The sequence below is a fragment of the Amblyomma americanum genome, chromosome 6 (genome assembly GCF_052857255.1).
Source record: "Amblyomma americanum isolate KBUSLIRL-KWMA chromosome 6, ASM5285725v1, whole genome shotgun sequence".
NCBI lineage: Eukaryota > Metazoa > Arthropoda > Arachnida > Ixodida > Ixodidae > Amblyomma > Amblyomma americanum.
Genome location: NC_135502.1, coordinates 24,749,643 through 24,775,389, shown reverse-complemented (window position 1 = coordinate 24,775,389; position 25,747 = coordinate 24,749,643). Strand labels below are relative to the sequence as shown.

The 25,747-nt window shown below is 47.5% G+C and overlaps 1 protein-coding gene across 4 annotated transcripts in view; it reads right to left on the bottom strand.

The window, feature by feature from the left end:
• Nucleotides 1–25,747, bottom strand: part of LOC144136458 (protein turtle homolog B-like) — a 356,448-nt gene that overhangs the window by 251,661 nt on the left and 79,040 nt on the right. The gene's annotated exons all lie outside the window — the stretch shown is intronic.

Sequence of the window (25,747 nt, the reverse complement as noted above, 5' to 3'; positions counted from 1 at the left end):
CGGCGAGCCATGAGTCACTCTCCAAGGATGAAACTGCGAGCTCGCTAAACACTTCTACGTTCTCACTGCTCTTTATCACCGACCTGATTCATCGCAGATCACGAAACTCTTGTTAGCTTTTTACACCGCCTTGCCCGTTTTTCGCGACCTTCAAGGTACCGGGCCCCGTTTTGCGCCGGAGTGCATTAGAGTAATTATCCCGGCGCACAGTGGCCTTCTCCCGGCTACGCGCTTGTCCGGTTCAGACAGTGCCGAGCTGAAAACTTCCCAGAAGCACAACGAACGACTCTTGCCGTCTACTGTGGCGTTACCTTGGACAGCCAGCCTATAGCTTGCGCCTGCCCTGCGCTCGGACTGTAGCTGTTGTATCTCGCAACGTAATCACCTGAGTACTGACGACAAAGCAGCTTTTCCAGACGGCGCGCAATCCTCTTAAAAGTGCGGACCCTTAGGGGGGAAGCTCTCGGCGCACAGTTATCCGTCGCAAAGAATAGAAAAGTTGCTGTCTGGAACCGAGGCGCGAGGCCCAGAATGAGTCCGTCTGCGTTCTCGCGTTGCGCTTGGCCGAAGATTCTTCTAAAGCTGCTCGTTAGAAGTGGAGCCTTTCGAAACAAAGGTAAATGTTCAGGGTCAGTCAAAAGCTGCCAGGACACAGGGTCTGCTTTTGAGCAGTATAGTCAGGAAGTTACAACACCCCCGAGGCTCATCTGTAGAGGGTAGAAGAAGTATTGTTCTAACCTCTGAGAACTCGGTAGCTTTATCGGCATCTTAAATGCAAGGATATACCGAAAAAAAGCAAACTATGTGGCCCGTTAATCTTTGATCGAACTTGTATATAAAATAAATGAATGAATATACCAGTGTCCCTAGATGCAGATTCGCTGTTGCGAAACGCAAATAAAAAGAGAGATACAAGCGCATTACGTGCCCTCAAATCAGTATTTATCAACTAAGTTTTCATTTCTGGGCCCTCAATTAGATACCCCTTAGAAAGCTTTGAAAGCTAAGGACATACACCGTTCACTATTGTGACACATTATTTTCCCATTGCATCGTTTATGTGAAAGTGAGACGTCAAATGCGATCCCTGCCGTGCGGTGGGGGGATACGCTATAGCCACTAATAATTATTTCCTTTCCTATCCATTGATTCTATTGACTAGCATGGCTTCGAACCTTTGAAGAAGATCTAAAAATAGATCTTGCACTTGTGTGTCTAAAGTTTTCGAGCAGTCTACTGGTGTTTATGAGATCACATAATACATATACCTGCTTTTTTTCTTCTCTTTACAACAACCCATCAATTTCATTCAAAGCAACGCTATTAGACCACACAAACAAAGTGAACACAGGAGGAGGGAGCCTCATGGTGCTTAGCTAACGTCTCGACAACATAACTTGTCTTCGTATGGGCAAAGTTACCACCCTCCCCTCCTCCCAGATTCCTTTCTGCTGAACTCGCGTATTTTTTTATCACAGTTTTTCAGGTCAACCGGTTAACATCTCTGGTAGCCATCCTGTATGGGCCAGATTTCCAGGTTCATGCTCCCTGCCTTAGCACCCTTCTCACATCGCACCATCTTCTCTCTCACCGGGGCCTCCTCTTCGGAGTGAAGGCCCTTTTTAAACCCTGTCAGTGATGAACGCTTTGTCGAGATGAAGATAAGTCCTCTTGCCAAAATATTGGTTAAGCACCTTGAGGCTTCCCCCTCTCTTGTTCACTTTGTTTATGTGATAAAGAACCCTATCCCCCTGCTCTCGATTTACCACGGAATACTAGAGTAGGTACCATCGTCATCAGCCTGACCACGCCTACTGCAGGACACAGGCGTCTTCTGTATCTCTCAAGTTAACCAGGTCCTGTGCCATTTGCGGCCACCTTAACCCGAAAAAACTTCTTATTTCATCCATCGTTCGAACTTTCTGTCGTCCCCTGCTACGCTTGCTTCTCCTTGGAATCCAGTCAGTTACCCTTAACGACCACCAGTTATCTTGCCCACGTATTATATGTCGTGCCCAAGCAATACCTTCATCTTCATTTCGAATAGGATGTCATTAACCCGTGTTTGATCCCTAACGCAATCTGCCTTCTTCATATCCCTTAACGTTACACCTATAATTTCCATTTAAAAACTTTCTGTGCCGTCCTTAAGTCGAACACTTTTCGTTATGATCCACGTTTCTGCCCCATAGGTGAGTACCGACAAGATACAGCTGTCTCATAGTTTTATCTTTAGGTATATTTGTAAACTGTTATTCATGATCTTAGAGTGCATGCCAAATGGGCTCCATTTCATTCTTCTTTTTCTACTTATTTTTCTCTCGCCGTCTGGATTTGCGGATATCTAGAGAGTAGACATAGCATTTAAATAAACGTGCTGTTACCTCAGCTAGGCCAAATTTGCGCAAAGACGATGGAAACCCATACAACCGCCTTGAAAGCCGAAACGCTCCACTGTTTCCTAATGATTCAACAAAATCTTGATTTTAGTTGCACATTTTTTAGTATTCCTGATTCCCTTCACCGACATCACAGCACCGCACCGGCATACCTATCCAGAGTTTAAAAGACGCGGCATGGGAACTTACAAGGACGCTGTGTCTCCTTTTCACGCCTGGGTAACACGATTTTGATATGACGCTTTTAATTGCTTTTAGTTGCAATATGCGCTACGAAGCACTTTGCCGCCATTCGGCAGTTAACAATAAAAGTCAGAAGTTGCACAATGGCCTGACTTGTTTAACGGCGCGGATGTTCTTTGTTTGTTTACTTTTACTTTCAATTTCAGTACAGCTCATCGAAATGGTCTGGTTTACGAGGTCATAAGGGCATTCATCCACAACTTTGTGGGCCCTTCCAACGACTGCGCTACACGTTTTGGAGCTGCCTAGTAGTCGTAACCTGCTTCTGCTACCTCAATAATTCTCTTGCTGCAATTATCTGTGCTCAAAACTCCTTCATTTTCTAACCTTAAGAGGTGTACTAAGGTAGAAATGGAGAGCTGAAATAACGGATGTTGACTAGAGAAAGAAATAGCTCTCTTACAAGGCCAAGAAAACTGCGTTTGCTCTCCACAGCAGTACCATTGCAGAGTACATATTTATTATCTCCGAATCGGCTTATATACAATAAAAAAAAATATGGTTCGCTTAAAAAAGCGCGAAGAAGACAATAAATAAGGAATCAGGCAGTGAATACTTGAAGCCTGAGCTGATTGTCTGGACCATATTTTAACCAGGTATTTCACGCAGAACAAAGAGTCAAGTTAGAGGGAGCGTGATCAGGTAACGAACTGTTTCACACATGAGCGTAGTAATGGACCTATTGGCTGATAGATCACAAACGCAAAGAAGAAGGCAAGAAAATAAGAGGCACTGTCAACAGCCTTAATGAGGAGGACAACCATAGGACTCAGAAAACATGCTGCTTTTAAAGTAGTAAGCATAATAATAGCCGTTGTCATCCCGATGTCGTTCCACTGTCATCCAGCTGTCGTCCCGGTGTCATTCCGGTGTCATCCGTGTGTAATGTTTGTGCCATCTAACAACGTATATCTTTTAAGGCGAAACCATTTAATGGCTCATACTCGCGGTGATCATCCGTCCGGTCACGTGACCTCGCGGTGACCTTGCGGTGGGCGTAGGCACGTGACCCAGGTCACGTGACCTAGGACACGTGGCGCCACGTTCACGCAAGCTGATCTCTGTCATGAAATGAATTAAAGCGCGGAAAATTCAAATCAGTGCGTTGAGTCACAAACGGCTTTCGCCTTCCCGCAGTTAGGAGATATCTAAGTGCCTCCAACGAATTTTTATACTGGCCTGCGGATTTAAGATATTTTGTTGCGATTTGGGCTAGACTGAACATGTGTGTAGGGCCATATGGGACAAATACACATTCTGTAAGGACAGGTTAAAGTTGCCTCGGGACCAACGTTATGTCCTGGACTCACAGTAGCGAGCTGTAAAGCCAATTATACTGAGCCTTAACAGCTTCTGTCCTGTCGGTATGTTTTCTTGCGCGTCAACTACTATTTCCTTCGTTTGTTTTTTTTTCTTTTCCTTGCACAGCAGCAGCCAGTGTCAAGCACGAAAACAAAACCGATATGCGTTCGTTTCTCAGCCGGTTCAATTTACATAGCTTAAGCACTTCACTCCCATGAGACCCGCACTAACTAGAGTGCAGAGCAATCCGCCCGAGAGCCAAATTTTTATTCCCAGCAAAATTCAGCAGCTTAGTGAGAACGCGAACAAAAATAGCGCAAAGCGTGTTTCCCACGTGTCGCACGTATATTTCCTTTAAGAGCTAGCATGTCTCGCCTTTTGGATGACCCCGCGAGGATGGACGAGTTGAAAAAAATGAAAACAAGTAAAAGTTAGAGGAAAAATGCGCGGAGTATTCCGACCCAGGGCACGTGTTCATTTCTTGCTTTAGTTCATTCGGCCATTAAGGGGAATGTGGTGTCGCGTGAAGGCCGACTTTTTCTCCAGGACCAGGATCAATGGCATGACACAGGGAAGCCTCTTTTCCGCGTTATACGACGCTGACGTGTCGAGAACGGCGTGGCAACGTCCTCAGTCTGTCTCATTATAGGATCGGAGGAAACGTGTCAGGTGATGAACACGCAGGGGAAGGCTATTTGCGTACACATCCCCCTTAAACCTGGCTTCACTCAGCCGTTCCCTCTTGCGCTCAGAGAAACTAGCTTGAACGTAAAAAGGAATACTCGTAAAACAAAAATTTACAAATTACAAAACCGACTGAGCCACATGGCAAGTACTAACTTAGAAGAAAAAACAACGCTGCAAGTTGTCAAGAGCAGGAGCAAAAAAAAAAACGCGGGAAGCCCATCGCAAAGGCAGACTGGCTTCCATATGATGTGTGGCTGTAAGCGACTATAGTGAACAAAGCCACACCATAGGGAAGATGTTTAGGGAAGAAGGGGACAGATTGAAAGCACTTGGCGATATTCAAGACGAAACTTGCAAGCCTGAAGCACAGAAAAACCCAAGAATGGGGGTATCTCAATGGCGCACACGTTATCGCCACGCGCTGTAACGGGAGCTAAACAGCACTTTGGGGAGGGACGCCGACTCGCGATACGTCCTGCTCCGACAAAAAGAGAGCACTTTACAAAAATGGCGCTACGTGTGGAAAGAGAGAGAATGAAAAGCGCATTAACTGCAGGCAAAGCGCTTGCAGCCACACAAATAGAAAATTGTAATACGAGGCAATAATGAAGAAAAAAAATAGGAAAAGCCTGAGGTGTAAAAAGAAAAAGGAGACGATAGGATGAGCGGATGGCGGTGGATGAGATGCAGAGCGATGAGGGGGGGGGGGGGGGGGGGGGGGGGTCTGTGCGCATTTTTTGCTCCGACGCTACGAGGCGGAACGGCGATGAACGGGAGCGGCCTTTGGTGTGCGGCGACAGGAGCGCACTGGCACGAGGCACGGAGCAAGAAGAGCAAGAGAGAAGCGCTGGTGGCGGCGCTCGGATAACGAAGAGAAAGAGCTATAAGGGGAAAATGCCTGCGAGATGAGAGAGAGAGAGAGAAAGTAAGAGCGAAGGGGCCTTAGGGAAAAGCGGAAGCAAAAGGGAGGAGGCGAGGAATAGGAGCGAGAAGGTATATTTTATTGAGCCTAGAAAGAAAAAGGAAAAGGGAAAATGCGGAAGGGTAAGAAGGAAGGCGAAAATGAAGAGGCGTTAGAACGAGCACGAAGAGCGAGAGAGAATGAGCGCTGAGGGGGAAAAAAGCGCCTTGGTGCAAGCCGGCAGAAGGAAGACGTGGGAAAGGGCGAGCGCCACCACCGCCGCCGCTACCGCTCATGGCTCCCAGCCGGCCGCCTTGGACCATCGATTCCCGAGGCCGCCAGCGGCGGCGCGACGACAATGGCAGTGCGCTTCGGCTGCTTGCTGCTGCTGCCGCCGCCGCTTTTTCTGCTCGCTCTCTCCCGTCCCACGCCCGGAGGACTGGCCCGGGGGCGCGCCCCAAATCGCCCTCGGGGTTCCCTTCTTCCCCATTCTCCTTTTCCCTAAAGCGCAGCTCATGTACGTTGAACGAGGGCTCCCCAGTGCGCTCTTGCCCCTCCGCCTCCTGTCTGTCTTAGTGCCACCCGAGTGCCTTAACTTCCAACGGCATTCTTGGCAGCTCCCTGAAATGCCACTCTCGCCTCCTGCTTCGCGCCCTTTTCCCCGGTCTGTCGTTTCTTTTGCGCGTGACTAGAGCTTAGAGTCCCCTAACTCGCGCAAAGGTGGTTAAGTGGCCAGAAATATCTGCCTCGTGCGTAGGTTTTCATTAGCGGGATGCGAGCTGAGCTGCTGACCCAGCACCTAATCTAACTGGCAACTCCCCATTTGCTCCCTGCACTTCATGCGGTTCTTTCTCTTGCGAACACTCTAGGCTCGCAAAGTAAAGAGCCGTCCCCTCTGGCTCTCTAGAAATATGCGGTCTTCGGTCTTTTTCATCTTTGTCTTCTGCCACCAAGAAATAGTGTTTTCATAATGGTCTCCTTAGTTCTAGAATACAGCGCTTAACTATAATTCGGTCAGAACTTTTTGCTTGCCTTTCGCATGCTGGAAACAATCTCAAGCGAGATAAAGCACACTACGCTCACCCAGCAGGATTTTAAGTGGTCGAGTGCACAGTGAAGCGCCTGCCCGAGAATAAACGATTATGGTCTCCATTGATTAGGTTTGTTCTTAGTACGGCCTTTCTTCCTGCTTTCGGCATTAGGTGGGTGTTACGCGAAGAAAAAAGCATATGTATGTCCTTAGCGGTATTTACCCGCAACTCAAATAGCTATGCTCCTTGTGAAGTGGCCATCGCAGGAACATCGCAGGCAATCATGCTGCAATTTTGCCTGAAGCAAAGGGCAAAAAAGTCCCGAAAGTTCCTCTGCACATCGAAACCCTCTCTCACAAAAGTGCACTCGTAGGCTTGTTTCTATAGGTGAATGCATTCCTCCGGATTAGCGTACTGTAGTGAAAGCACTTAATAATGATGCCTAATCGTCAAAAAAGTTTTTAGCGTTAAGTTTCGGAAATATACCACACGCCGGTCGGCTTCGGCAGAGAGCAATAACGTTAAGAAAAGTGAAACAGTTGATAATTGTACAAATTTATGGATACGAATTACAGCGATCGTAATACTGCTGAAGAGTACCTAGTGGTCCGAAATTAAGTGCCAAGATTGTGTTTTCGTCCAAAACAGGAGTAGCAATAAAACGGTGTAAATTTAGTACTAAAATAGTCGAAGACGAAAGCATTGGTTTGGTTCTAAACACTAAGCTCTAGCGGTTTGATATAAGCGGTGACCAATGAATAATGTAAGGAAATATTGTAGAAAGATTTTTGGGGAACGTCGTGAAATTTTATCAAATACAAGGAAAGTGCGTGTGTCCTGCCGGTCAACTTGCAAAACAAAAAAAAATTATACGAGGAGTAACACAAGGTTTTCTAATGACTATCAGTAGGATGCAGTCATTCTAACGAAAGGACGTGTCATCCTGATTTTAATGAAAACAACTTCACCGAAAGCGCGTAAATACTCATCATAAAAACACTACCAGGAATAAAGGAAAAATCAGAAAATTCTTACCCGATCTGCCACACAGCTAGGCCTGGCGAATAGCGGGCATTCGTGATCACAGTGATTATTCTTCCTTTGATTAGAGATATTTGTCCACACTGACGTGTGGATAGATACAACAGCGTATCAGCACGGGCAACACCAGTGCCGTGTCGATATGCCGTGTTTATTGATACATCATAAATGCATCAAAATGGCGTTAGTTTCTCAAAATGGAGAAATACGCAGAGGCACGATGACAAAAGGAAATAACATGCTAAGTCAGTCTCTGCGTGCAGTCTCTCAATAATGAGGGTGCCTCTTGACGACAGCCGCTGCCCTGTGCATTTGCGACCTCTTCGTCAGACGCAAAGCGCGTGCCTTTACGATATCCCTTCATCTCTGAAAACCAATAAATAGCGCGTAGTCAAGAATATAGTGTTGGTAAGGCACAACATGGTAGAACGCGGCACTTCTGAATGTTGCGTTGAACGACCGCATCTTTTTGTAATAACCTCATCTCAGATTAACCGAGGTAAAATATGAGGCTTAGTGAAGACAGTCGATGGCATCGTCTATGCGTGGAAACAGATAAACATCCTTTGTTTTTTGACGACATTTAGGCACGATAGCCTACGCAGAACCTCCACGTGTCATCTTTTTTCTGAACAAGGATAACTGCAGCTGCCCAACGGCTTGGGAATTCCTGGATAACGCCGCGTTTTAACGTGCCACGAACCTGTTCGTCTGCTACCTCACTTTCTCTCGGTTACACACGGTAAGGCTTCTGTAGTATCGGAGGAGCGGATCCAGTTTTGATCACCTGATGAATGAGAGAACGGAGAAGAAGTGCTAGATTGTTCCTGAACAAGTTGAACACATTCGCATGTCTCGAAAAAATTTCTACCAAAATGTTGTGCTCGTTTTTGGGAAGAGACTTAATTGTGCAGCAGCGGTAGGTGGCGGGCGCCAGCAATCGACGTATGGCCCCTTGCGGATGGGGTCAGAGCGTTGCTTGTAGTCAGGTTGTAGCTGCTGGCGCAGGGAGTCTTCCGTGTAGTTGAAACTTATTCTCACAGGCTGGTAGGTGGGCCGTAGAGCGTAGGGTCTCTGGGTACCAAAGTTCTGCGCAGTGTGAGGTGAAAACCAACAAGAGTACTATGTCGCGGGCTCTCCCTTTAGTGCGCAGCCATCGTGCGGGGCGTCATCCAGACGCACATGGTCCTGTTGCCAGAGTAGTCCTTCACGTACAATTTGTCGAACCATGTCAGCCATGGACGCAAGAGTAGCAACGTCAACACTCGCGGGGGAGGTGACGTCGGCCAGGCTCCCAAATCTCCGGACGACGAAGCTTCAAGGCCTCGAACGCGATGATGTAAGCAGTAGAATTCAAAATTTTCACTGATGAGGAAAGTGATACCTTTAGGCGAGTGCCCAACTTCATCTCCTTCTGACATCCATGGATTTACTAATTTGCCAACTTTATGACGTCTCCGATGTACTATCAGCAAAGAATGAAACGCGAACAACAGAACTCGGGGGCCAACGCCAAGGCACCAACAGATTAGCTCCTGTAGATAAAACGCAAGCGAGGCTGTTTAACACTTCTGAAGGGTCCCCGCGCTTTAGAAGTTAATTTGCCGTCGGCTGGTATTATGCTTCCCCTGGCTAAGCGCTTCTTATTTTGCGGTTCGTGGCTCATTCTCTTGTTCGCGTTTCATTTCTTGCTGATAGTACGTGTTGCAAGTTTCACCAAAGTAATTGTGCTCGCTAAAGCAATGTTTTCTCTGCGCGTTTTTTTTTTTTTGGCAGATGGGTCACCAAGCACTTCTTGATTTCTTGTGTAGAACGGTGCCAGGTAGCGAGGCAGGTTTCATGATTGTCGAACCAAATCAAAGCAGTTGGTTCCGAAAAGATTACGATGTAGGCTAGCTTAGCGATAGCACCCCACTGATTGTACCGGCTCACCCGCCCGAAATTTGTGAGCTACTAGTCGGCGTCTTCGTCGGATGTTTCAGCAAAGGACCGTGGTTCGCTGTGATGCTGGCAGTGGCTCGCCGCGGGTGCTGCTTGCTCGGCGTCACATTCGTGAGGCATATCGAAAGGAATTGTGGATAATTTAACAAGTCTGCGGCTCTGTCGAAGACCAGAGGGATCCGTGTTGGGGTGCAGCACCTCCACCAAACTGTTGCCTACTCAGAACGCCCTGAGCATTTACACTGTACATGCTAAACATGGAACTAAGCATGAAAGTAAGCATAGGACTATGTATGGAACTAAGCATGTAATAAGAATGTACTAAGCATGGAAGGTGCCCCAATCCACTCTGTTTCACTAGGAGTGCTGGAGGGTTGCCGCTTCTAGAACAGACGCGGCACGGCTTTTTATCTCAAAGCGAAATGTACTATGAGGGCTTTGCGGTCTCTTTTTTTTTTGCCGCGCAAAACTGCGCGCGCTTTTTTCCCGCCATCCAGTTGCGAGTGGGTGCTGTTTAAATGCACACGATGGGAATACTGGCGCTGGGATGCATGTATCGCAGCGGCGACCATAGGCTAGATAAAGTCGATAGAAACGGGGAACGGAAGGGGGGGGGGGGGGGGGAGCGTATTCCTAGGGCCGCACTGCTGGGGCGCGGTCATGCAGTCGGAAGCGGGAGCCAGCGGCCGACGAAATGTTCATGGACGGAGAAGCGGCGCCTTCTGAGTGATGCAGCAGCTACGACCCCGCAGGGAGTTGTGGGTGGAAGCGGCATTTGATGTGAGTGGCTGGGAGGTGCAGCCCTGTTTCTTGTAGCGCGTTGAATTCGTGTATTTGTTCCGCGTCCTTGCGTTCACGGCACATTGCGTTCTTTTCTAGTGTTATCGCCCTGAGGCGCTTGCGCCTCGTTCGCTGTTGCTAACGCAGCCTCGCGTTCTCGATAGAATTTCACCGCATGCTCTGTGCCGCCGCCATATTTTATGGTGTGCCTTGAGGGCTGTTTGATTGTTCACGAATAAACCAGCGTTTTGTAATTGCGCGTGGGCGTGCGACTCATCGGGCGAGACCATGGCGCCTGGCCCCGTTGCCTGGAAGGCATGGCCTTCAACTGCTGACGCAGTAAAAAGATGCGGTATAAGAGAAAAATGTTTAAGCTTTCGTTCGATTGAAACATTTGAAACCTATCAGTTTTTGTAACTGCTATGGCCCTGCGTGCAAAACGCATTAAACCACCTTAGTATGTCTTGAGGAATGTTTTGTCAAGCTTTAAATAACAGCGTGACGAGCCTGTCAACGATTCTATGCCAAATTAGTATAACATCGATTCTCTCTCTGTAGACTCTCAGGAGGACCTCAAAATGCACTTAATATATATAGGAATCAAGAGAGTACCCAACGGAACGCCATTTCATTGACACACCTCTTGTTCAGAGCTTGCAAAGGAAACTTTCAAGCAGCGACTCTATCAATGGTTCTTGTATAGAATAAGTTATTCGACGTGGCTTAGGCGTAATCCATCCATTATCCCCCAAATAAGTAGCTTTTGGAAGAGTTCGTGACGTGTTAGTTTAAACTAGCCATCGTGTCTGCAACAATGTTGCTCGTTTCTTAACTCAGCCGTAATGTCCTAAGCAGTGTGCCATGATATATAAGGACTAAAAGTGTTCCAACAAAGTTGCAATTGTTCGCAGTACTGGAGACGATAGAAAAAGAAAAAACAGTAATGAAGTTCCGGCGACAACCAGGCCTGTTTGTTTTAGCGATCCTAGTTAGGGAGAGATAACCACCACTATCCAGAGCGAAATTCCGGGAGTCAAGAGAACGCTATCGTTTCTGCCCATCCATTTTTTTATCCTTTTTTTTCGTCACCAACTTTTATCGGCACCATTTGGCAAACACGTGGACCATCTTCTTTTCATTCGCAGTCGTTTTCTTGCGCGCTTTCAGCACAGGCCCACTGGGGCCTGGCGGCCAGCCACTGGGAAAACCACGCGTCGAGGCGAACAGACCGAAACCCTGTTCGCTAGTCTAGGCGTTCAGTGGCGAAGCAGGGGGAGGGCGAAGGGTTGAAACCAGAGTGGCCAGGATCAGAGACCATTAATTCCGGCCGCTACACGAGCTTCTGTCGGGCCCCTCGCGCGGCGCCCCAACAAGAAAGCAAAACGCTCGGCGGCCCTGTTAATCTTGGGTCGACGCAACAAAGGACTCCAACGGCAGCCCCTGGCGTTAGCCTCGGCGGCCTGCCCGCGTGGCGCACTTGCGCGAACTATGGCAAGTTCGCCCGCTTCTCTGTATTCTCCGCGCGCGGCCCGGGCCAGGCAGCTCAAGCATTCGGCGGCGCGAGCGCGCTGGCAAAACAAAGGCCCCTTGTCTCGCGAGCGACGAAGACAACGAAAACTGGGTCGTCGGTGCTGCCGGCTCGCTATCGATCGCGAATTGTTTCCTCGTTGAGCCTGCTGCTGTTCGTCGCGAGAGCGTTGTTGTGGCTGAGTCTTTGCTTCGTTTTCTGGGTGCTTTGTCTCGTCACCGCTGTCGCCTTCGTCGTCGCGCGGATGACAACAGCAAGCCTGTTTTGTAACACCGAGGCAGCGTGCCGAATAAGACGAACGCTCGCTTTTATAATCAGCGCCTCGATGCTGTGTCGCCCTGAAGAAGCTCCCGTTTTTCGCGCTAACACGTGCGCACGGACCGGCGCGAACTGAAGATAAAGAAATGTTCGGAAACTTGCGTGGCTCCCTGTACAGGGTACATACGCGATGGAAAGGGCGAGAACCGCGTGAGGAGTTGGAGACTGCTTTTGCAACAGCATTTTTGATTGCTTTGTTCGTTGGTAATAAAGCACAAGAAAATCTCTTTTCTTTCGCAGTCGTGCGATGGAGGCACTGAGCTTAATGTAATGATGCTGCCTGATTATCCCTTTTCTCGCCTCGGAGCACGAGCATGTTAGCATGCCGAATCATGATTCGAGTGACTGGATCAGAATAATGATGTTTGAAGGAGCCTTCTACGGATACTTTGGATGCAAATGCGCAAAATTCTTTGTCAGCAGTTTTGCTCACTAAAATTAAAACGGCACCCGCGTCCGTCACATTGTTATTCCAAGAGTCTGTATGTGTGTTGTTTTCAGCACTAGAATGAGATCTCTTTGGCTCATACGCAGAATATATGCGTTTGAGAATATATATTTGCGACATGTTGCACTGGTCAGCAGAACAAGCTGATAGTTTTGATGCAGATTGAGTCACTGTATCCGGTGGATACTTCATAAAAATTTTTTGAGTTGTAGCAGGATGAAATATTTTGTCGACGTAACGTTGCTTAGTAATATGTCTTCAGGGTAACTTATTCCGTTTATTTTCTTCCCAAAAACTGCGTAACCCTAGTGTATGGTGATTTACCAAATTGGGGCATTATTTCCTCGGGTATTGACTTTCACTGTAAAAGTTAGTCTCAAAAACTAATTTGTTGTGCACATCGTGACAAGCGTTTCACGATAATCCAGTCCTTCTTTGACGATTCTGAATAAATGCAGTATTACGCGGCAACTTGTTTTACTCAAACCTGACTTGTGCAAAAACATTTCATGCCGGTAACTGTCCTGATGTGAAGTTCACACCGTGTGGTTAATCAGGAACGGCTCATCTTGGGAACTTCTTTATCTGTGGACTGAAGGAGCGAAATGAAACGAAGAATGAAAGAGATTGCATAAATGCGATTCGCGCACACGCACACGCGTGAATGACTTGAACAGTGACGGCAACTAGGACATGAACATAACCCAAACAGCCAAATTTGCGGTCTTTATTCAGGCACAGGCAAACCGCACTAAACAATGGTGCCGTTTTATACTCCGCGTGCTCTGTGGCTCCTGTGAGCTCGTTTAGAAGTACTCAGCGTAACTTATGAAAGAGGTTCCATTAAAACAGTGCTAAACCAACGGCGATGAAGTTCATGATTAACGTGTTTCGCACACCATTTTTCTCAGCGAACAATTATAAAGCGCTGTTGATATGTTTCTCCGTTCGCAACAAAGTGTACTCAAAGCAGTTGCGTGGTGTCAGCCTATGTCAAGACTAAACAAGACTGGCTAAAACACAAAACGCATTAGGGCAGGGCAGCGACACTGGTACCTATGCAAGTAACAAATGATAGTGCTTGAAAACTACAAGTTTTCCCGCTGCATTTAATCCCAGTGCCGGCGGAAATAATCTAAGCGCTGAATGATATAAACTGTATGTCATGTGATTTAATCCGAGAGCAAACATTTAATCTAAGCGCCAGTGGATTTAATCCAAACGTCAACTCGAACAATTCCAGCGCCAATCCATTTAATCAAAGTGCCAATGCAGTTGATACAAGCGCTAGCGGATTTAATACGAGTGCCAACTTATTTAATCCTTATATATAAAACGAAGGCGGCAGACAACTCAGATTATTTCCAATGGCACTGGGATTAAATTCAGCGAAAAAAAACTTGTAGTAGTTCTTTGCCCCATGCAGTGAAAACAACGCTTCAACGTGGAGGTGATCGGCATTTAGTTGTCACCTTATGTTACTAATACCGTCAAGAAATGTAGAGCCTTTATAGTCCATAATTAATGAGAGCTACTACACAGTATTGGCATTTTTTGCAAACAATAGGGATGGTAGAGGCTTTGGTGCTTTCTTCTCACATATCATTATTTTAGCTGTAAGCTGTGGGCTTGCGTATGTACGGGATGGGTCCGGTGCCACTCGTACAAAACAGCAACAACAGCGCTCCGCACTTGGTGGAAAGCTCTGTCGCACTGCGTTTCACGATCGTTAAATAGGCATCGTCTGACGGTCAGTGTCCTGCCACACGCAGTGCATAGAGCAGTAAATATAATAGCGTGAAACCACTGATGCACTTGCCCACCGACAAAGGAGCTTGTCGTATGCGTACGTACGAAAATTAAAAGAAATCAAATAAATATCCAAGACCGGAGTCTAGCCCCGCTGCGGCGCGAACAGCTCAGCTACGCAGGCCGCTGTGCGAGAGTACTGGGCTACAGCCGCCGCTGGCTACGCCTCGTGTTAAACCGCAACCCACTCTTGCGCTGTACATTGCACATCAGCATCGTCCATCTGTGGCGCGAACAGATCAGAAGATCAGCTTGCCCTCGATCAGAGCTTAAACTGAGCCTAATATTGTCGTCAGTCGTGCCGACGACCTAGAAAAGCAAGACCATACGAGCCAACCAGACTAAACACATGCACTCGAGAAAAGAAAACGGTAGCGCCGAAAAACACACACACACACAGCAGAAGAACGATGTAGGACAAGCGCTGTGTGTTTTTTGGCGCTACTGTTTTCCTTTCTCGAGTACAGTGAACCATTTAGCCGGAATAGAAGTTGTTTTAAACTATACTAAACAGAAGATTTCGGACGTCTACTCGGTTCAACTACGTTAAAACCCTACTAATTTTTTGCAGCACTTTTCTGCAAGGCTAAGGATTTGCACGTGCTATTGAAATTCTAGACAAATTCACAGCTTCTGTCAAAGCAAAAACGTGTTTGGGGTTAGTACTGTGTAAGTTGTCTACTAATAAATCAAACTGGCGTAAACAACGCTATTTAGTTAAAGCACTCATTCGTGCATTATTGCGTTCACAATTATCGCGTATCGCCATTCTGAAAAACATATTTGCACCGAGAAACCGCCTGGAGAAAACATTATTTGAATGTTCCGCTCAGAGAGCAAGTGCCAATCTAGAGAGCGAGTGCCTTACATGCCCGAAATGTTTTTTCTTGTCCCACTCAAAGAATTCCTGTTCTAGACCATCGTGAAAGTTGCTGGGATGCATCCCTGGGTGCTGTAGGAAACCGTGCAGTCGTATATATGTAAAAATGTTTCCTTTCCTGTTAAGCTTATTTTCTTCCTCTCACTCAGTGCTATTTACAAAAGAACTTTCGAAGTAGGGGACAGTTGTCGTGAAGCAACGACCTTTATTTCACCTCTATTGGATAAAGTACGAGAATCTGTTTTCATTCTACCTCACTGCAAAGAAATGACCGTAGTATTTTTGTTAAAAAATTCTTACTTCTAGCTATCAGGAGAGCCGAAATACCATACATGTGCATGTTTGGCCCGGATGAAAGCGTTGTCTTCCTGTAGTAGCGATTAAGGAGAAGATATTGCGCCCGCATTCTTGGTGTAGAGAGCACTGTTTTTTTTTATCCGAAGCCAAACAAAAATCACTTCAGCAAATTAGGGATACTCTAAGGTAAAATTATTGCGCGAGAAAAATCCCCTTTCTCCGCTGCTCAGAAATCTCCAGGTCTGACCCAAACGTATTTTGCTATTAAGGTATGATATGGTACTGTACGATATAATATGGTACTTTTTGGCGCGGTATACTATGGCATGGTATATGGTGTGGTTGGCTGTGGTGCGGTGTGATGCGGCGTGACGAGGCGTGGTGCGCTGGTGTTGTGGTAAGGTGGTATGGTGACGCGATGTGGCCAGGATTTGATCCCGTGTCCTTTTCGACTGCTGCTGTTCTACCGCCCTGTACGACGCGTCCTGTACGGCTGTTCGTACTTTTAATGTCTAAGTTGTTTAACGATCAAACTGAGAACGCATTACAAATGATACTTTTTTTCTTTGTTTCTCGATGGTGGAGGAGACCATTTCCCTTCAATTTCACTAAAACGATAAACAGGAGAAAGTTGTGTGGAAGACATATATGGCATATATGGGGAGTGCTCCGCACAGTGGACAAATGAGTATTATGTTGAAAGAAAAAAAAAACAGAAGCTGAAGGTTTCGACATAAAGAAAAATAATACAAGTTAGCCCGTCTTTTTGGCCTGAGAATCATGGTTTTGACGCCAGCCTCCGAACGAAGGTGCTACTGAGGTTGACAAGTACATCTAAAACGCGTAATTCATCGACAAGAGTTTAAAGTAGTGACATATGCATCCGTCTACAAAACCTAAACAATGGTTTCATTCGCCGTAATATTAGCGACGTCAGAGCAGCCTGAACATCTTTCGCGAATAATTCGTTTGCGTGCACTGAAACATAACGCCTTCTATACTGGCCACGCTGATAGTTTAAACCACGAAATATAGGTTATTTAGAGCGCCTTGAAGTAATTTTAAAACTTTAATCTTCTAACACACAGTTGAAGCTTTCGATGCGCCACTGTAAGGCACAGCGATTAGTAGTTAATGCGCATGGGCCTGTATTGACAAAATTAATACCGTTTTTCTTCGTGTAGCAGTGTAGATAAACTATACGAACGGGCTGAATGCACATCGCGCGGAACAATAATAATAATTGGTTTTTGGAGAAAGAAAATGGCGCAGTATCTGTCTCATATATCGTTGGACACCTGAACCGCGCCGTAAGGGAAGGGATAAAGGAGAGAGTGAAAGAAGCGCGCGGAACGCACGATAGCTAAAATGCTGTAAGATGTTTCCCATAGTTGCGGGACTTTAGCATAATATAAATAATGGCTCGCCACTTACACAATTTTTGCACTACTCTTTGTGAACACCTCCCTACGTTTTGTCTGTCATAGTTCTTGCAGCAAAAAAAAAATAAATGAAAGCCAGAGGCGCAGCGAAGATTAATGGATGCAACCATAGTGGTATCCGCGCGCTGAGAACTACGCCCGAATGCTGAAGTTTTGTGTACTCTTTGAAAGATGGCGTAACTGCATACGACTCCGCATACGGAACGCGAATAGAACGCTGCGTTCACTGCCTGTACTAGCGGGAAAAGTGGATTTCTGTTCTCCGCACGTCTTCTTTTTCTTGCTGTTAAGCTTAGCAACAACGCCAGCTTCGGTGTTCGCTGTTTCGTCACACATTCCCGTATTAGCGTTGGGAGAGATTAACACGCGGCACAAGTGGACGCTCGGCGCGTGGCGTTGACGAAACGCGTCGTTCGCTTCAAAGGACTCCCGGCGGATTAAATAAGAAGGAAACGAAACACGAACGCGAGCCTGGGCGCGTAATGAGTCGTTCGGTTCCGTAGCCGGCATTCCACATGAACCACCCGCCGCGTGCTTGCGGCGCCCGGCCGGGAGCGGCAGCGGCGATGGAGGCAGCAGCAAGTGAATCGGCGGCCTGTCCGGCTCGCCACTGCAGGAATGCCAGCCATTCGGGCAATTAGCCGCCTCTGCTCAGCAGAAGCCGCGGCGAAAGATTCTTGCTTCGAGCCTGCAACGCAGGTTGGCAGTGATATCATGCTCTGGCTCGCTCACGAGAACGAGTCATGGCTGAAATTTCCATTTGTTGCATTATGCAAGAATGAAGTACAAATGCAGTTGTGGAGGGAAAACTGTATAGAACCACCAGAATAAGCAGCCCATCGTAATGAGGCGTTCACCTTAACACTGTAGAATAAGGCAAAAAAAAAAGACTTCGCTCGGACGGCACTGCGTCTCGGTCCAGTGGAGCATACGGACAATTAACGCCACATTTTTTTTTTTGCACCGTTGGGTGCGCTATAAGCAAGTTAAGTTAGGTGAGGTTTGGCACCAGTGAGATTAAGTACCAGCCAACAAAACTCAACCAACGTCACTCAAACAAGTTCGCAGACCAATCTACCTTCAAGCGCGATGCGCTGTCTACACGCAGAAAATACCCCGAGAAGTTCATCCAAACGAGTTCATAAGTCGGCCATCCCTTCAATCTTCTAACTTGCTTCCACGGGGACGATAAGAACGCATCCATCAAAGTAAGAACGAGCAATAGACGCATTCGAGCAAGCAACTAATCCCACCAAAGCAAAGCACATACTTGGGAACTCATTAGGAGGGCTAAGCAGGGGCCACCGCAGCCAGCGGTTATAGCGTCAGCAGCAACAGCAGGCAAAAGGCCGCAGCCAGGCACCGACGAACGAGGAACGGTGGTCGCACCATGGGCGCGAGCACGACGGGAAAAAGCGAGAACCGGCTGCTCCAAGTCCCCCCCCCCCCCCCCCCCCCTCTTGTTCTTTCTCCTGTTCTGCGTGACGGGCGTGGATGACCGCTCGGGCTCGTTTGGCCCCGGGGGTGCGGCGTGCCATACGCGAGAACGGGTGTATACGGCTCCCTGCAGCGAATGCAACGCTCCTCGGCAGTGCGGCGGGATATGGGGGGGGGGGGGGGGGGGGGGCGCCTTAATGATTACAAGCCGGTGGCTGCGGCAGAGGCAACGGTCTGTTGGCTAACAAGGAATACGCGAAGGGAAGATTAGGGACAGGTCTGGGGAAGGGGAAGGGTTGAAGGGATGCCGAGATGTCGGGGTTGAAGAAGGAAAAAGAATAACAGGGAGGCAGGCTTCTCCTGCTCACACACCGGAAAATAAAAGACACGCCGGAAAGAAGTGCTGCACGCGTCGGGGGGGCCTAGAAGCGTTAGGTTGCGTGTGCCGGGGAGGAATGGGAGGAAAAGGGTTTGGAAGGTGCCACGGGAGAAGGGGAAGGGACGGTGCACTCCCAAAGAGGGAAACATTAAAGGGAGGATTGGGGAAGGCAGAGAAGAACGTGGTTGTCGCCTTATTTGGTCGAGGACCGGCGTGTGCGGGCCGTGCAGTGTGTGAAGGGCTGGCCTAGTCATTTCAGCGCTGCCTCAGAACGACCTCGTCTGCGGTCGAGACGACAGCGCAGGCAGTGGGGGAAAACAACGCCCAACGTGGCCCAGGCCTGATTTGGCTCTAGCACTCGCCGGAGACACGAGAACGCGAAAGAAAGAGAGAGAGAGGTCGAGGCGGAAAGTAGGAGAGCGAAAGATTGGGCAGATAATCTGAACAACAATTTTGCTGTTCAGTTATGAGTACCAGTGAGTCTCCTGGACGCACAACATTCGGAAGGACATTATTGCAAAGCTTGAAAAAAAAAGAGTATCTATATAATAAAAATTGCAGTCTAAGGAATTTTTATGGGCTGCCGGATGCCTATTCCTAAAAGAAAAAACTGGAAGAAGCAAGGATTTGTTGCGTGGAATATGATAAAGCACTTGCGGGCGCGTAGCTTATATTGCTTAAGCGCACGATATTTTCTTCTTTAAGTAGCATTACGTTGCTGCACGAAAACTAAGCACGAAAACGGTCTGCCTTCCTTCAGCAAAGCGATGCTCCGTGAAAGAATAGTTTGCATGTTTGTAACTGTCAACGCTCACCTTTATTGATATTATGGATGGTTGATATCGTGGGTTTCATGGCTCAGGATAGATAATCCTTGATTTCAAGTTGATAACGCACATTGGGGTCCTTATTGGCTCTTCTTTCTTCTCTTTTCTTATTTTGTCATGACGCATCTATCTTCAAATATTTCAGAAAGTGGCAAGACTGCATTCTTCTTGAAAATGAAAAAGAACAATTAGGTGGTAATTAAAGTGTAACGAGAGCCAACTATAAGCCATTTATTTCTGCTCGGCTGGTACGAAGCTTTTCCGAGGGTGTTTATAGAGCAAATTAATAGCGCTTTGAGGAACTGAGATGCAAATACTCAGCTTATTTGAATCCCAAATTTAACGAAGACGTTAGAACAAAAATGTCACACGTGTCAATCCTTCCAACGTATCTTAGTGTGCGGATAAAACCTATTCAGCAGCGAGCACTAACTCTGAATGCACGAAGTCATTTTTGTAGACGTTAACCATGGCGCAAGGAAAGGGTGTCAGTGGGTTCATATCTAATAGGGAGAGCTGAAGCAACTTAATGTTGAGGGGAAGGAAGACACAGACACCTTGCGTTCAAAGGCTGTTTGAGAACGAAGATATTTGCGTAAGAATCTTGAAACCTCTCACGCCTCATTAGAAATAAAACGCTCCAAATTTCTTCCACTGCCTTTCGATATTCCGCACGCACGCGGGCACTCTCGTATTTGCACCTCAGGTGCGCCAGTCGGTTACTGCGGCACGCATGATAAACAGGCGCCAAGCGAAGCAACAAGACAGAGAGCCCGCCCGGCGTTCCACGAACGCCGTTCGTTGTCGGATAAAGGTCACCTTCGCAAACCAAGCGCATCGTAAACGAGTTTGTTTGGAGCAGGCATTCTTCGTTCGCTCGCCGAAACGCCTCTGGGGAGACCGGCAGAGATTGTATTGTTGAAGAGTACGGTGTACTGCGCTGGCGCGAACGCAACTACAGGCACAGACACGCAGTCCAAAGCAGACAGCCGGCGCAGTCGCTTCAATAGCAGCAGAGAACCGAAGCAATACAATGAGAGAGGGAGGGCGTGGGATAGAAGTGCAAAGAAAAACTCATGATGCAAGGAGGGATCCTAATTTTCTACCAATCCATTTTCAATCACGCGACACTCGATGCGCGGCCCTACAGCCAAGCCAAAGCGGCAGGCGATCCAGCAGAGCCACGCAACGCTGGAAAACCAAGCAGCATAACGGCAGGGCCATCCAGTGTTCTGCCTCCTCCTTTCCTTTGTGCACGCGGAGGAGTTTGGTGAAAGAAGGAGGCGAGGAAAGGGATGCCTGGTACACTGACTCTCACATTCTCTCAGCGTTCATTGCTTTCGTCGACTGTGTTTTCTCCCTTCTCCATATCCCGACTCCTCTTTTTCCTCTTTATTCTCGCCTGCTCTACATCCCTCTTTCCCTTTCCTTTCCCGTTTCGTCCTTCAAACGGCGCCACCATTCGAGATAATTGCGTAGAGAGTGCATTTGCAGGCGCTGCCGGCGCCGGAAAGCCAGAGGCGTTTTCTCTCGAGCGCTTCGTTCTTTGAGCCCCGCGATGGCTGTAGCGCCACGAACAGCAGCACCAGCGGCATTCCACTGAGCCTCTTTGTGCTCCTTTTTTTTCCCCGTGTCTTTTTGTTCAGCTTTGTGTCTTCACTTAGAGGCGCTTCCTAAAAGCTCATTGCTGTCCTTCCAGGCTTCCAGCACCGGAGTCTTGACGTTTTTGCTTGCGCCGGGTGCCCTCCCCTGACCCTGCCCGCCGGTCCTCCGTTGTCAATCAAGACGCTCAGTAGTCCGTGCGTTGCTTCGCTCGCGCTCACCTGTTTTCGTTTTCTGCGTCGCCCGGAACACTTCGTGAAGTCTAAAGAAAGGCAGTGGCTGTCATAGACAGTCTGCTTTGTCCGCGGGACAAACAAGCACCTGTCTTTGAAAGCGCACTGCTGAGGAAATTCCAAGCTAGCTGTTAAGAAAAGAAAAGTGCGCAAGCGCTTCTCCATACAGAAAGCAATTTCACTAATGGTAAAAGAGTAAACAAAAGGGCCGACGCACAAATGATTCTTGCCAGCAGAACACTATTTTCTGCCTGCCGCCTTTCCCTAATCAAAAAGCGGGACCTCTGTGAGGCCGCCTACTTGAGAAAGCAAACGCGAAAGTCCCTCGTAAGCATACTTCTAAGCGCGCAAGCGAAGGTGCGCTTCATCCTTGAGTCTGACTAGTTTTTTTTCAGAAAAATAAAAACAAGACAAGAGAAAAGCTTTTACTTAAAGAGTCAAGCGAGAGCCTCCTTAACATGGACAGCCCCGTCGCGCAGTACATCACTCCCTTCTTCTTCATCTAGGAGTAAAGTGCACGAGGAAAGTCTTTTGGGGACTGGCTCCCACTTTCGGGACCCGTGCTCGCCGCCTATTTTGTTCTCCAGCGTTGTCCGGAAGGCCGACGCCCTTTCCTCCCTTATCCCAGACGCCGCCGCGGCCGCGGACGCCGCCGTCTAGAGAGCGGTGGCAGCGCGTCACTCGAGTCAGCCGCCTTTGGTTGCACCGCGCGGCTCGGGCAGTTTAATTCTGGGCCCGGAAATTGGCTTCCGACCGACTCGCGCCGCTTCCTTCGCTTCTAGAACCCGATTCTCTCTCTTCATTTCTCTCTCCTTTACCGTGCCTCAAGTTAACTGTTGGCGGAGCTCTCCATCCCCGCCTCCTTCTGCTCCGGAGCGCTCCACGTCCACAACTCTTGCCTATATCACTCACAATTTTAACTCCAGTCTCGTGGGGTTCTTTGGGCTGTTCGATTTTCCTGGCCCTGTCAAGTTTTGTAGCTTTTCTGACCCTCGAAGGGAACAAGAATAAAGCCTGCGACTTTTTTTAAACGCATCTCATTACATTGCTTAGTTCGTTCTTGCTGTTTTTCTCGAGAGGAACAGCGTTGAGTTTGTCATGAGTATCGCCTATGGATCTAACAGCGGCTTCCGACTGCAGATGTGAATATGGTAAATAGCTTCGCCGGCCAAATAAAGGTGTCTAAGTGGATCATGAAAAAATAACTTTGAAGCCGCCGCGGTGGCTGAGTGGTTATGGCGCTCGGCTGCTGGCCCGAATGACGCGGGTTCGATCCCGACCGCGGTGGTTGAATTTCGATGGGGGCGAAATTCTAGAGGCCCGTGTACTGTGCAATGTCAGTGCACGTTAAAGAACCCCAGGTGGTCGAAATTTTCGAAGCCCTTTACTACGGCGTCTCTCATAGCCTGAGTCACTTTGGGATGTTAAACCACTCTAAACCAAACCAGAAAATAACTTTGATTTGGAGCTTATTTTCGGAGCGAAGTAGCTCACAAGCGCGCTCGCATAATTAGAGGTCCATAGTAAGAGGCACTATATTTGGAAATTACACTTGCAACTTACATAATTTGTATGACGCTGGGTGACGTTCATGCGCCGTCTCCTGAGGTTTATATTGTCCGCCTTATGTAACACTGTTGTGCCTTCTAGGGTAAAATAAATGATGACGATGACCCATTTGGCTATCGTAGAAAAAGAATTGGTTTTTTTGGGGAAAGGAAGTGGCGCAGTATCTGTCTCGTATATCGTTGGTCACCTGAACCGCGCCGTAAGGGAAGAGATGGAGGGAGTGAAAGGAGAAAGGATGAAAGAGGTGCCGTAGTGGAGGGCTCCGGAATAATTTCGACCACCTGGGGATCTTTAACGTGCACTGACATCGCACAGCACACGGGAGCCTTAGCGTTTTTCCTCTATAAAAACGCAGCCGCCAGGTTCAGCTTTTTTGTGCAACAGATTAGCGCTGCAGACAAAGCACGCTTTACAGGGGACTAAATGTGGAGAAAAGTATATTTTCAGCAAATGGCACAATACCCGCCGCGGTGGCTCAGTGGTTGGGGCGCTCGACTACTGATCCGGAGTTCCCGGGTTCGAACCCGACCGCGGCGGCTGCGTTTTTATGGAGGAAAAACGCTACGGCGCCCGTGTGCTGTGCGATGTCAGTGCACGTTAAAGATCCCCAGGTGGTCGAAATTATCCCGGAGCCCCTCCACTACGGCACCTCTTCTTCCTTTCTTCTTTCACTCCCCTCTTTATCCCTTCCCTTACGGCGCGGTTCAGGTGTCCAACGATATATGAGACAGATACTGCGCCATTTTCTTTCCCCCAAACCCAATTATTATTATTAAATGGCACAACGAGGTGAGAAACTGGAGACGAGGCGACATGTGGATTTCGCTTCCGGTGTCCGATACCAAGCGCGCACAATTTGCTGCTGTTAAAACAAGTTTCTGGTGCTTTATAAATGGGAATTTTGGCACAGATTTTGGCATGCGCCGTTGTCAAGCCGTAATAAAACTATTCTTCCCAACATGGACGTTGCGGTACCTTTTGACCAGCAGTCGTGGCTTATGATTCCCTTTTCTTTCATGCTTCGCTCTTTATCTAATTCTCAATACTGTCATGTTCTGTGTGCTCTGCCCGCCTTTGCTTCCACTGCTGCATCCGTATGGTTTCTTCTAGGTGTCTTTTTTTCCTCTTTTTTAAGCATCCCTCATGCATCCCATATTTATTTTTTCGGCTTGGGCACGCGGTGCTTGTCAGACCTGTGCATTCACGGACAGAAGAGCTCTTTTTCTAAAGTGAACGTAGCTTTGCTCATTATAATAATGCTCCTGATTATGTGCTACATTTTAGAGTAAAGTATAATCAAAGAAGAAAAGCATCTAGAAATTTACTTGTTACTGTGAAATTGCTGCTCTAACTCAGCTGATCATCCATACACAGAAGTATCTCATTATTATGCTCTGCCTTTAGTGGAAAACTATGAGGTCTAAGCAAGAAACATGAACGTCTTTGCGTTCGCCAGCAGTAAGTACCCAGAGTAATGAGTGTTGAATGACTAGAAGAAAGAATAAAAATCAGCGTGGGCAAAACTACCACGGCACACACAAAAACAAGTACGAGCGGTGTGGCACGAGGCGGCGTAAACTTTGTCACAGATGGAAGGTTCTCAGTTTACATTTGCGAGGTATTGTTGCTTTTTTGAAATGTACGAAGAAAAAAAAACACGTGCCTCGCGCAGGTAATTGCTTCTCTCTTATGAAAACTAGCATAGTGACACGAGAGCTTTACAAGCTGCACGCTTCCTTAAATTGCTATTTGTCGAAGTGCTGTTTCTAGAAATGCTTTCCCGCGCTTGTCGAAAAGGTCAAGAGTTAGCGCGTTCTACTCGCCACAGAGATTAAATATGCATTTCACTCAAGTAGTGGCACCGGCTGCACAGTTGGCGGTGCGGGAAGCACTCTACTTCGCCCACACTCGGTGTCATGCGGTGACAGCCAATTTTCTTCAAAACGCATAGCTTGTTTGTTTTTATTTGATCAGCGCTTAAAGCGGACTGATGGGAAGGCTGTTCATCAGCGATTGAAGCCAGCTCACAAAAAAAAAATATTTTACGGGATATATAAAATTTCAATAAAAGCTAGCGGTATAGACATTTTGATACTTTGCCGGTGTTTCTGCGGAACCTTTTTTCATTGATTTACTTTTGTTTTTCTTTGTGTGCGCACCTTGACAATGTGTGATCTGCACCTCTTGATCTTCTGTGGCTGAAAATTTCGTTGAAGCAATCTTTTAATAAAGGCTAGAGCTTAGTGGCAAAAATAATAATTAAATATATTCCCTAGCATACCAGGAACAATGAGATATGCTATGATATTTTTGGCGGAAAAACTGAAAGGGCTTTAAGTACTGCTTACTATGACAACAGTGAAGTTTTCATTAATATCGTCCAGACCAGCACCTTGGCAGCACCGTTGATTAAATCGCATAGCTACCTGTCAGAACCAGGGAATTAGCGTCCTTTGAATTAACCCGCGGTAGTAAAATGCGCTCTTTTGCATGCAGGGCTTCGGGCAGTGTACAAAAGACGTGTATTTGTGAGGCGGTTGCCAAGCATGCAGCTTTGTGCAGTGCTATGAGAGAATTTGCCTGCTCGATTGGAAGAGCTTCGATGAAACTTATAAAGAAGCCAGATGTGTTTGCAGAAATTTTTGTTGTTTAG